Raw genomic sequence first — 10,043 nt, 5'->3', positions numbered from 1 at the left:
TTTTTTTTTTTTTTTAAGATGACCGGTAAGGGGATCTTAACCCTTGGCTTGGTGTTGTCAGCACCACGCTCTCCCAAGTGAGCGAACCGGCCATCCCTACATAGGGATCCAAACCCGTGGCCTTGGTGTTATCAGCACCGCACTCTCCCGAGTGAGCCACGGGCCGGCCCTCCAGTCTCCTCTTCTTATAAAGACAGCAGTCAGTTTGCATCAAGGCCCACCCTAATGACTTCATTTTAATTTAATCACCTCTTTAAAAACCCTGTCTCCAAATACAGTCATATTCTGAGGTCCTGGGGGTTAGGGCTTCAACGTATAAATTTTGCCAGGGTGGAAACACAATTCTGTCCCAAACACATGTTGAAACTGCTGAGTGGTTTTCCAAAGTGGCTGTACCATTTTGCATTCCCGCCAGCCACATGCGACGGTTCCTGTTGGCCATACCTGTGGGAGCCCTCAGTACCGCCAGCCTTTTTACTGTTCGCCCTTCCCCTCGGCAGGCAGTGGTGTTAGCCTGCGTTTCTCTGTTGACTAGCGGTGCTGAGCGTCTTTAACCACACTTCTTGGCCATTTGAAATCTTCTGTTCTGAAGTGTCTATTCAATATTTTTGCCCATTTTGAAACTAGGTCATTCATCATTTTCTCCTTTTTTTTTTTTTTTAAAGACGACCGGTAAGGGGATCTTAACCCTTGGCTTGGTGTTGTCAGCACCACGCTCACCCAGTGAGCGAACCGGCCATCCCTATATGGGATCCCGTGGCCTTGGTGTTATCAGCACCGCACTCTACCGAGTGAGCCACAGGCCGGCCCCTGATCATTCACCATTTTCTTATTGATATTTAGTTCTTTCTATGTTCTGGAATATGAGTCCTTTGTCAAATATATGTATTGTGAATATCTTCTCCCAGTCCCTGACTTCTCTTTAGTTCTCTCTCTCTTTTTTTTTTTTTGTTGCTGCTTTTGTTGGCTGGTGCAGGAATCAATCCCCAGATACTGGTGTTATCAGCCCCATGCTCTACCTCACTGAGCTAACCAGCTAGATGCCTTTAACTCTCTTCATAATGTCTGTTCATGGAACAGGAGATTGAATTTTGATGAAATTGAATATATCAATCTTAAAGTTTTGGTAAAACATGTGTAACATAAAAGTCACCATTTAACCCCTCTTGAGTGTACAATTTAGTGGCATTAAGTACATTCACAGTGCTGTGCAAACAACCATTTCCAGAATTTTTTCATCATCTCAAACAGAAACTCTGTAACCATTAAACAATGTCTCCAATTCTCCTACCAGCTCCCAGCAACCAGAATCCACTTTCTGTCTCTGTGGATTGGCCTGTTCTGGACGTTTCATATAAATGGAATCACATACTATGTGGTCTTTCGTGTCTGGCATCTGTCACTGAGCGTGATGTGTTCAAGGTCCATCCACGTGGTGGCGTGTGTCAGAGCTTCGTTCCTGTTCATGGTCAGGTGTTATTCCACCATGTGGATGGGCCACACAGTGGACAGGGACGTTTATCCACTCATGGGTCAGTGGCCACGTGGGTTGGTTCCACCTTTTGGCTGTTGTAAATATTGCTGCTGTGGGGCTGGCTGGTTTGCTCTGTTGGTTAGACTTGGGGCTTATAACACCAAGGTCCATGGTTTGATCCCTGTACCGGCCAGCGGCCAAAAACCAAAACCAAACAAAAATAATGCTGCTGTCAACACGCATGTCTATAAGTATCTATTTGAGTCCCTGCTTTCAATTCTTTTGGGCACAATATATCAATCTTTTATTTTATGGTTAGTTGGGTTTTTTTGGTCTTAAATTTTTGAATAAAAAAAGAAAACAGAAGTATTTGCCTTTCTTAAAAAACAGAAATTGGGGGGGCCGGCCCGGTGGCGCACTGGATAAGTGCACCGCTTGGGAAGCGCGGTGGTGCTCCCGCCCGAGGGTTCGGATCCCACATGCAGACCGGTTCCCGCTCACTGGCTGAGCGAGGCGCGGGGGCAGCACCGAGGGTTGCGATCCCGTTGCCGGACACGGAAAAAGACAAAAGACAAAAAAAAAAAAACAGAAATTGGGTAATGTTACACACACGCCCTCCCACTTTGCACCTCCAGTGACTTCTCAAGACACTTAATATAAACCCCAAGTTCCCCCGAGGTCCACAGAACCCTTGGGGTCTGGGCGCAGCCGAGCTCTCAGGCTTCAACTCCTGCACAATTCCCCTTGTCCAGCGAACTTCAACCCTTGGAGTCCTCCTGACTTTGAACTTGCCGGGCCGGGTCCAGCCTCAGGGTCTTCGCATCTGCTGTTTCACGTGCCTGGGATGCTCTTCCCACAACCACCGCTCATCATGCCGGGCTCGGGGCAAACGTCACCTCTCCAGAGACGGCTTCCTGACCACCCTCTGTGACGTAGCCACGGGGTCTCTATGGCGATGCCCACCCACTTTCAACTCCCTGGAGAGCACTCACTCCATCTGAAGCCATCTCATCTGTGTGTTTTTCTCACTTGGTTTTTTATCTGTCTCATACCTCTGGTCATGAACTCTCCTGGACCAGGGACCAAGTCTGTTGTCCAGAGCTCCATGCTCAGGGCCCGGGAAGGGGCCTGGCACACGGCCGGCATCTGATAACAATCTTCTCCACACTTTCAGCCATCGGGGAAATGCAGATCAAAACCACAGCGCGACACGACACCTCTTCCCACCTGGGACAGATGTGACCGAGAAGTGTGAGCAGGGATCAAAGTCAATTATTATTATTTTTTTTTTTAATTTTTTTTTTTGTCCTTTTTGAGACCGGCCGCACCGCACTCAGCCAGTGAGCGCTGTGAGATTTTTTTTTTAAATTTTTTTTTTTGTCCTTTTTGAGACCGGCCGCACCGCACTCAGCCAGTGAGCGCTGTGAGCGCACGGGTCATCCCTATATAGGATCCGAACCCGCGGCGGGAGCGCCGCTGAGCTCCCAGAGCCGCACTCTCCCGAGTGGGCCACGGGCTCGGCCCAATTATTATTTTTTAAATCAAACAAAGTGTTGCCTGGATGAAGTCAATTATTTCTGGTCTCTCCCCCTCAGCACTGTGGACACTGGGGCTGGGTCATCCTCTGTGATGGGACATCCTGGGCACTGCAGGTGCTGAGCAGCTCCCCCGGCCTCCACCTACTCCATGCCAGGAGCAGCCCCCAGTTGTGGCAACCACACATGTCCCCAGACATCGCCCAGTGTTTCCCCTGATGATATTCCCTGGGCTAGGGGACTCCACTGACCCTTGAGAGACTCTGCATCCCATAATCACCTGCCCTACTGAGGTCCTAGGAGGCTGCATGCATTTAAATCCACACAGTGAGTGGGGAGGGAGTGAGGGGATGAGTCCCAGAAGCTGGGGTCACCTGGTTTGTACCATATGCCCCATCGGGAGTTTATTCCGGTGTCTGCTGAGAGCAGAGGCCTAGTTCAATCTTTGTCGCTCAGATAATTAGTCCAGGGCTTTTTAACTTTGGCACTGCTGACACTTGGGGTGGGGTCGTTCTCTGTGGCAGGGTCTGTGTGAGGAGCCAGGCAGTGGCGGGTGCAAATGTCTGGGAGGTGCCGGAATAACCGCAGCTGCTTCCACTGTCCCTCCTGAAGCCCCAGGACTCGGGCGAGGCTGCCTTTGGTCAGCAGGTGGCGACAACGCCCGCTTGATCCTTGGAGGGTCCAGGAGGCTGTTGTGGGGCTCCCCAGGGCAGATGTGGGTGACCCCATTCGTCTTGTTGAAACACTGACAACAGTAACACCTCTTTGCACATGCACGGAGCTCCCCTTCTGGACATGCCAGTGGGGATGCCGCGGCAAACAGAACATCCACCTCAGCTGGAGCAGACGCCCCTCCATGACAATTAAAAAAAGGGGTGGGCCAGGAGACAATAGAAATTACTTTTGACTGGGCTCTCTCCAATACCCCAGTCTCACCTGGCCAGGGCTTGGGAGAGAATCCCTTGGGACTGGCTGGTGGGGTGCATTTCCAGCCCTGTGGCAGGTGAAGCTGTTATTCCAAGGCTGCAGCACTCAGGGACAAATATTTACAGTCTGCCCTCGCTGGGCAAGACCCTGTTTTTGCCTAAGCTAGAGTAGGGCACAGCAGAGACCTGCACAGACCCAAATTCTGCCCTGGAGTGTTTGTGACCTAGTGCAGGAGGCAGAAACATAAACCCAAGTGTAAATGTAACGTAATCAAAAGGGCAGGGGATAGAGAGAGTGGGTGGTCAGGAGATTGTATGTCTGTTTCCTCATCTTTAAAATGGGGATATCAGCACTACCGTACAGAGTTGTCAAGATTAAGGGAGATAAGATGAAAGGTTTAGAACAATGCCTGGTTCCAAACAGGCACTCAGATATTAACCATTATTCATTACTGTCATTAGCCTCAGCCTCTGGGACCTGGGCACAGAGATAACCAGGTGGGTTATGATTGTGTGCCAAACTAATAGTTAAAGGGCTGTGGGCAAGAGGTGGAATTTTAGAGGTTTGGGAAGCTCAAGTTTGCTTTTCAGAAATAAATGTTTTCCCTCTGGGGAGACTGACAGATGGTTGGTGACTTTGTGTGTGTGTGGGCAGGGGTGGGGGTGAGGGTGGGGTTGGGGTATGATTATGGAGCCCTCAGTCTGGGGAGGTAGCCAGGGATTCATTTATTGACAGACCTGCTGGGGGCAGTAAAGTGTCCTATATCCTCTGGAACAAAGGAGACGACAACTTTCCCCTTTTTGTCAAGCTCTACTTGGACTTTAATCCGCCTTCCCTGAGCACTTGCAGGAAGTTCCCCCATCCTGTTTCTGGGAATACCCTTGTCTGAGGATTGACACAGAAGTGGGAAACACCAGGACCCATAAATCTGTCCGGAGCAACCTCAAAAAGTCAAGCGATAATGAATCAACAGACAAAAGCCACATAACTTGGCACCAAGAGAGTTGATTTCTGCCCTGGCTCCATGGAGACAGGGAGAGGTCCTTGGGGTGAAGCCGCCTCCTCCCCTGGACTCAATTCTTGGCTGCTGTTGGAGGCAGGAGAGTTTGTATTGACCCAACTCAGCAGCGGTTGACCCAGGCTTCAGACTGACTCCAAGGTGTTCTCTGCTACCCCTAAGCTGACAATTAGGGAACCGATTTCATGATTTTGCAGCCATTTGGAACTGGACACTTGCCTGTTGCTCTGAGTCTGGTTTTTGTTTTTGTTTGCAGCGGCTGGTCGGTATCCGGATTCGAACCCTTGACCTTGGTCTTATAATACTGGGCTCTAACCAACTGAGCTGACCAGCCAGCCCCTGCTTTGAGTCTTGAGGTTCATCTTACTTTTGAAAGATACGGGATAATAAGCAATGTCGACGAAAAAGAGACCTCACCAATAGAGGCTATTTGTTTACAAAGAACTGAAATCATGACTTAAACTAGCTTAAACCCCCAAACAAAGCAAAACAGAAGGGCCGGCCCGTGGCTCACTCGGTAGAGTGCGGTGCTGATAACACCAAGGCCACAGGTTCGGATCCCATATAGGGATGGCCGGCTTGCTCACTGGCTGAGCGTGGTGCTGACAACACCAAGCCAAGGGTTGAGATCCCCTTACCGGTCATCTTTTAAAAAATAAAAATAAAATAAAATAAAAAGCAAAACAGAAGACCCCAAAGAAACAAAACAAAAAAAGGTGAAAGGATTCAGAACACGTCACTCCAGAATATGCCACTTTAGCATATTGATTATTTTGAGCTAAAGGAAATGGAGAACCAGCCAATGGAGAAAAAGCTCTTTACCACCCCCTCAACTGCTTTAAAGAAAGTATAAATTTCTCATGTCATAAAGGAAATTTACCTTTATAAAGGGAATTTTCATCAGTAACGGTATCTGCAGCAGGAAGACAGCTAATCAGAGACAACTTTTATCACCTGAGAGACCTTTTGTCTGCATAACAAGGCGTCCCTCCCGCCGAGGGTTCGGATCCCACATACAGACTGGTTTCCGCTCACTGGCTGAGCGAGGTGCGGGCGCGACACCGAGGGTTGCGATCCGTTGCCGGACACGAAAAAAGACAAAAAAAAAAAAAAAGGAAAAAAAAATTTGCGTGTTTTGCAAGAGGTCCCCTTCGCTTACTGTACAGATGGGAAAACTGAGGCATGCAGACGACCGTAATCACCTCAGGGCAGAACTGGAACCTGGTCTCAGCTAGGTCTCTGGGGACCGAGGTCATGGAGCAGGTGCAGGCGGGTGTCAGGTCCCCCCTCTGCCTCCTCAGTCACCCGCCTTTGCTGATTTCCCAAAGGTCCTTCAGGATCCTAATTTTCTTTTTTCTTTTTTTTTTTTTTTAAAAGGATGACCGGTAAGGGGATCTCAACCCTTGGCCTGGTGTTGTCAGCACCACGCTCAGCCAGTGAGCAAACCGGCCATCCCTATATAGGATCCGAACCCGTGGCCTTGGTGTTATCAGCACCGCACTCTACCGAGTGAGCCACGGGCCGGCCCAGGATCCTAATTTTCTTCGGCCACCTGACGGGTCTCGAACCGTCAACCCTGAGCTCGCTCAGGGCCCCCGCCCTCCAATGGGTCACGTGCACGTAATTCGGGAGAGGAGCGAAGCCAGGGGGCCGCGCGCGGGGCGTTGTGGGGATTGTAGTCCTGGCTCCGCCTTGGCAGCGCGCCGCCCCGCCCCTGGAACTACGCTCCCATCGTGCCCCGCGGCGCAGGCGGGGCGGGGCGGTTGCTAAGACTTGGCGAAGCGCGGCGCTCGTGCCCGTCTCCTTCAGGTAGGCGCGCGGCAACGCGTCTCAGGGTCTCCCGGGCTCCCGCGGAGGGGGCGCGGGGGCAGAGACTGGGGGTCTTGGCGGTTGGGGAGGTGACGGCCGCGCAGGGACCAGGAAGGGGGTTCCGGGCCAGGCTCGCGCGCACCTTAGGTAGGCGTAGGCGGGGGGCACCTGGAGGCCGCGCGAGTGCGCTTGCGCGCGGGCTCGGCCGGGCCTCGGACCCCGCTCGTCGGCCCGTCGCCTTTCTGCGCGTGCGCGCGCCCCTGCGGCCCAGGCCGGCGACCCCGTGCGCCCCAGCTGCTTCCGGTGAACCCAGCCACGGGTCTTCGCAGCCAGTCCCCTGCGTCGGGTCTGCATCCCCGCTGGCGTCCTCCTCCACACCTCGCGTCTGCGTTTATGTGAAGGTCCGCAGTCTTTTCATCCAGCTAGAAGTTGACCACCATTCCTAGGAGTTGTTGGAAGGGTGGGTTTTAAAGGCCTCTTTATAAGCTGGACCCCGGTTCTCTCCCACACCCCACCCCCGCCACGGGCCGAGGTTCTCCAGCTTTCGTGCAGAGAAGGCCCCCTTGGAGGGTAGCCAGGCTCAGCGAATAAAATCCCCGTTAAATTCGAGTAATGTTGAAGCAGTGCCTCCTTTTTTCTTTTTCTAGTATAAGCGTGGGATACACTTATACTGAAAAGGTTATTAGCGTACTTGAAATTCACATTCAACCGAGTGGCCTGTGTTTGTTCCTGGTCTGCATTTCATCTGGTGACTCTCCTCGTTGGGGAGCTCGTTACAAATGCAGATTCCGGGCCCCCTCTCCGTTCAGCGAGGCCCAGTCCTGGAAACCCCATGAGAACCAAGCGCCCACCCAGACTCTGGGCCCGTGCTGAGACTAGGTGTTGGCTGTTCCTTCTGGTCGGGATTCCTTCCCGTTTCACCCGCGTTCCAGGCCTGGCTGTGGGTAACTGCCTCCTGGACTCTGCTAGCACCAGATTGCTGGATCCTTTGGCCGTGCACAACACGCCCAAGACCACATGGCCCACGTGGCCAGTCTGGGCCACAAAAGCTCCACTGTCCCCAGGGCAAAACGCACGGGTCGTGCCACTTTGTTTTTGGAGGAGGTGTGGGCTCATTTGTGGAGCGTTGCTGCTTCCCAAGACGGTACAGGGCTCCTCTTGCGTTTTCTCACTTCCTGCTCCTGATAACCCTGCTTGATTTCCCATTTCACAGGGGTGGAAGCTGCAGCAGGGAGGAGTTAGGACTGGTGCCTGAGGTCTCAGCCAGGAAGTGTCCAATCTGCTTTAACAGCCTCTAGGGCAGGGCCAGGGCCATGTGTGTCCGCTCCTGCAAGGACCCCAGTTCCACAGCCCATCTGGGGTGGATGTGGCTCTCCAGTGGCCTGAGGAGTTCTAGTACTTGCCTGTTTTCTGGATGGGTGCTGTGAAGGGAGTGGCAGAAGCCCACCATAGAAAGGGGCAGGTGGTCCTAAGCTGCTGGGGGGAATTGCTGTCAGTCCCATCTCACGGTTCAGCCACACTCTCCACTGGCCACAGTGGGTGGGGGAGGAGCTGCTCTCAAGTGGAGCTGGTCCTCCCCTGGACAGTGAGCGGTGACCACCATGGGCAGTACCAGAATGAACGTAAAGGGCCATTCTGCCCTGTCCTTGCAAACATCCCATGATGTTTTAACCACGCTCCCTAGGGGTTGGCGGGCCCAGGCTGCGGTGTCCCGATGGCAGCCTCCTTTTTGTGCACTTGTTTTGTTTTTCATCAGACAGAGGTTGTACTCTTGAAGGGACAAAGGGGGCTGTGTTTGTCTTTTGCCCATGGGACAGTGGAGCTTTTGTGGCCCAGATGGGCTATGTGGGCCATGGGGTCCTGGGCGTGTTGTGCACGGCGGGAGGATCCAGCAAGTTGGCCACCGTAGTCCCTGCCTGTCAATGAGCCTGAAGCAGCAGCATCTGTGGTGGCACCAGGTGCTTGAGGGACACTAGGTGTCACCTGCACATTTTCACTCTTAGCGCTCCCAACAGCACCTTTAGCTCTGTACCTTTGCCAGACTCGTGTTTTAAGCTTAGGACACATTGTCCCAGTCAGGGTCCCCTAGTTTGCCATCTGAGGAGCCTGGCGCTTTGATTACCCATCCTATGGGGCACCCCTGGCTGCGTGTGACAAAGAGTAAAGCACACAGTTGTGAAATGGCTTAAACACATCCTGTCCATGGGGGACCCATCCTGACTCTGGCTGGGGGGCAAGGGTCATCTATACCAAGACTCCTGCAGGGATGGGATGATCTGGGTGGGCAGTGGAGTTTCACATCATTTGAAATCATTTTAAGACTATCAGTAGTTTATCTCTAATGTCATCTAGGGCAGCACTGTCTGGTAGAAATATAATATGAGTTGCACAGGTAATAAGCTGCTTAAGAGCCACTTTTTTAAAAAGTACTAAGAGACAGGTTGGAATTAATCTTTCTGTTTGGTGGTTGTTTTTTTGGCGGCTGGCCGGTACAGGGATTGAACCCTGGGCCTCGGTGTTATCAGCACCATGCTCTAACCAACTGAGCTAACCAGCCAGCCCTGTGATCAATGCAAAGAAACACCAATGAGATGGTTGACGTTCTTCCTTTCATGTGAAGTCTCCAGAATCCAGGGTAGATTGAGGCTCACGGCACCTCTCGGGTCAGAGCAGCCACAGCTCAGCTGTCTGTAGCCACCCTGGGCGGTGGCTGCCGAACTGAACAGAGCAGAACAGTTCATCCCATTACTTTCACATAATGTGCAGTTTTTCTGTTTTTTCCTAAATTGTCCCTATCATCAGTTGTGTGATGAAAAGAAAAAATATGATTTACGTGTAACAGCAAGAAGTGTGAATCTTCCTAGGGGAGTCTCCTTGGATACCCACGTCTTAGTCCATTCAGGCTGCTGAACAAAATACCATAGGCTGGGTGGCTTAGAAGCAGGGGACATTTATTTGTCCAGCAAGAAGTGTGAATCTTCCTAGGGGAGTCTCCTTGGATACCCACGTCTTAGTCCAGTCAGGCTGCTGAACAAAATACCATAGGCTGGGTGGCTTAGAAGCAGGGGACATTTATTTGTCACAGTTCTGGAGACTGGAAGTCCAAGATCAAGGCATGGCAGAGTCTGTGTCTGGTGAGGGCTTCCGGGTTCATAGACGGCGCCTTCTCGCTGTGTCCTCACGTGGTGGAAGGGGTGAGGCGGCTCTCTGGGGTCCCTTTCATAAACCCACTGATCCCATTCAGGAGGGCTCCACCCCATTACCTCATCTCCCAAAGGCT

General features: G+C 52.0%; 1 protein-coding gene and 1 non-coding gene across 2 annotated transcripts in view; one reads left to right on the top strand and one right to left on the bottom strand.

Moving 5' to 3' along the window:
* The first annotated feature begins 6,706 nt into the window (after nt 1-6,706).
* Nucleotides 6,707-10,043, top strand: part of SCAMP4 (secretory carrier membrane protein 4) — a 22,811-nt gene continuing 19,474 nt past the window's right edge. The window contains exon 1 of the mRNA XM_008581185.1: nt 6,707-6,763. The gene's annotated coding sequence lies outside the window, so the exon portion shown is untranslated. The remainder of the gene's footprint in view (nt 6,764-10,043) is intronic.
* On the bottom strand, nt 9,247-9,320 carry TRNAI-GAU. The gene has a single exon. It is a non-coding gene; the product is annotated as a tRNA-Ile (tRNA).

This window comes from Galeopterus variegatus, unplaced genomic scaffold (assembly GCF_000696425.1).
Source record: "Galeopterus variegatus unplaced genomic scaffold, G_variegatus-3.0.2 Scaffold2290, whole genome shotgun sequence".
Classification (NCBI taxonomy): domain Eukaryota; kingdom Metazoa; phylum Chordata; class Mammalia; order Dermoptera; family Cynocephalidae; genus Galeopterus; species Galeopterus variegatus.
This window is presented reverse-complemented; position numbering and strand designations above follow the sequence as displayed.